At 44.6% G+C, this 2500-nt stretch overlaps 1 non-coding gene and 1 pseudogene across 1 annotated transcript; both read left to right on the top strand.

The window, feature by feature from the left end:
- Positions 1 to 1041: 1041 nt before the first annotated feature.
- LOC143262351 (5.8S ribosomal RNA) lies at positions 1042 to 1196 on the top strand. Its single transcript, XR_013036193.1, has one exon. It is a non-coding gene; the product is annotated as a 5.8S ribosomal RNA (ribosomal RNA).
- Positions 1197 to 2300: 1104 nt separating this feature from the next.
- The window catches only part of LOC143262321 (large subunit ribosomal RNA), a 3618-nt pseudogene continuing 3418 nt past the window's right edge, over positions 2301 to 2500 (top strand).

Here is a 2500-nt window from a genome sequence, read left to right as displayed (position 1 = left end):
ATGTGGTGTGGTGGAGAAGAGTTGGGCCCGACCAGATCATTCGTGCGTGATTTACACGGCAGACGTGTGTACTACACGTATTAGGCCTTTGATCTGCGTTGCGTAGGCCATCTTCCTTCCAAGACACACACGTGTTGGGGTTTGTGTGATTTTATGATAGTGCCTCAACACGGAAAAATAAGCGTACGAGAAGAGTTGGGCCCGACCAGATCATTCGTGCGTGATTTATACACGGCCAGACGCGTATTATATTACACGTATTAGGCCTTTGATCTGCGTTGCGTAGGCCATCTTCTCGATAGAGAGAAAGCCAATGTATTCTTTTTTCTTTCTTTACACACACACACACAGTTGTAGTAGGACAGGGAGGGATGCGAGCGTGCTAATCACGCTTCCTCAAGTCTTCGCTGTGGTGTAAAAAAAAAAGAAAAAAAGGAATCGTTGGGAAAGTCCAAAGGACGAAAATATCGGACAGTCTGAAGATAACTTAATGCTCGTTTACATTGGTATCAAGAGAGACCGGCTTGTGTAGCTCGTTTCAATACTGTGTCGTTGTCATTGACACCCTACTCTGTTGCGCGCTAGTGGCAGCATGAGCGTGGGACGTATATATATATGACACCCAGCTAGAGCCGGCCGTGAGTCCGTCCGGTGTAAATAACGACGAAAGGAGAGAGAAACTTTTCGAATCCAGTATCGGGTTGATAATTGTCCAGTTTGAATATCCATATCCCCGTCGTTTTTGGAGGTGATATACTCTCTGTGTTTCTTCGATAGAAGGCTTTTCAATGTTCTATTCGCTCCGACCGTCGAACTTGCAAGAAAACAGTGGTTTTGGATTTGCTCGTACATATATATATGGTTTCGACGGAAATATCTCGTTCTTTAAGGGACAATTATGTCGTTGTACGACGACTCCCGAATCTCCTTCGCGCGCTGGTTGGAGCTCTTCGGGTATCGGCTTGTTCCGAAATATAACACAAAAATGTGGTGGATAGCAAATACACATTATATATATATGAGAGAATAAAAGGGAAAAATTACCCTGAACGGTGGATCACTTGGCTCGTGGGTCGATGAAGAACGCAGCTAATTGCGCGTCAACGTGTGAACTGCAGGACACATGAACATCGACATTTCGAACGCACATTGCGGTCCACGGATACAATTCCTGGACCACGCCTGGCTGAGGGTCGTTTACGTACTTATAAACTGCTTGCGTTGATGGCACTTGTTGCCTATATACGTACGAGCGAATGATGGGCGCTTCGTCGGCGTTTGTCGCGGTCCTATGAATATTGAGAAATTTTACGTACGTCTAACAGTCTTCGAGAGAGATGGAAATCGTGTTCGAACTAGCGTGAGTGTGGAAGGCGGTGTCGTGTGTCGTATATGTTTTATATACGTCCGCCCGTCTGAAACACCGCTTCGAAGCGGTGACAAAATCTTTTTCGGGACGATTCGTATTCGTAGAACTATCGAGATTTCACTGGTACATTTTCAACGCGCTCCCGACGTCGCCTGAAATGAAACGAGATGGGTTTAACCCACGAAAGCGTACTACACGAGTCTGTCCTATGTGAAGACTGTGTACAGAGATCGAACGAACGCATGAAAGAAATTGAACGAAAGAACACATAACCCGCAAAAATATAGAGTAGAATTGTGACCGTTGCTTCGAATTTGAATTTATATGTATATATATATCATAGCCCCAGGGAGTGGAACCTATGAGTGTGGAAGGATGTCTCTTACCGTTATGTTGCCAGAGGAAAAAAAGTCTCTCTCTTCGTACGACACATTTGTGTACGAATTGTATCGATGGCTATATAGATCCGATGTTGCACATATTCTGAGTAAAGAACACCCCACCCGGGTTACCGTCCTAAAACTCTTCTATTGGTGTGGCTATGATGTGTGTGTCAACGCAATCGCGAGTCTGGTTCTACGGGAAAACCGTTTGTCGGTCGCCCCATATATCTTTTTGTTCTCTTCAAATGATCGAATAGCGAAACCGCACGAGATCAATCGGTCGTCTAGTCCCCGAAAGTACTTTTCGGACGGACGTTAAAGTTATACCGATTGTAATCGTCTTGCGAGTGTTTCGAAGATCTATATTTGGAGAGGATATCGAATTTTATAAAAGATATATTGGTGAGGCGCGATAAACGGTTTTTTTTTTGCTTTAAGGGTTTTTTGTGTTTTTTTTATTTTTTTTTTTTTTTTGTGTTGCTCTGTACACGTTTCGCAAAATGCTTTCGGGGGGGGAAGCTCTGAAAAAATTTTTTTTCACGTTCCGACGACCTCAGAGTAGGCGAGATTACCCGCTGAATTTAAGCATATTACTAAGCGGAGGAAAAGAAACTAACCAGGATTTCCTTAGTAGCGGCGAGCGAACAGGAATTAGCCCAGCACTGAATCCCGCGGAGTTCCGCCGTTGGGAAATGTAGTGTTCAGGAGGGTCAATTTATCCCGTAACGTCGCAACCGCGTCCAAGTCC

The sequence above is a fragment of the Megalopta genalis genome, unplaced genomic scaffold, assembly GCF_051020955.1.
Source record: "Megalopta genalis isolate 19385.01 unplaced genomic scaffold, iyMegGena1_principal scaffold0114, whole genome shotgun sequence".
Taxonomy (NCBI): Eukaryota; Metazoa; Arthropoda; class Insecta; order Hymenoptera; family Halictidae; genus Megalopta; species Megalopta genalis.
Note: the sequence above shows the minus strand (reverse complement) of the source record. Positions and strands in the feature narration are given on the sequence as shown.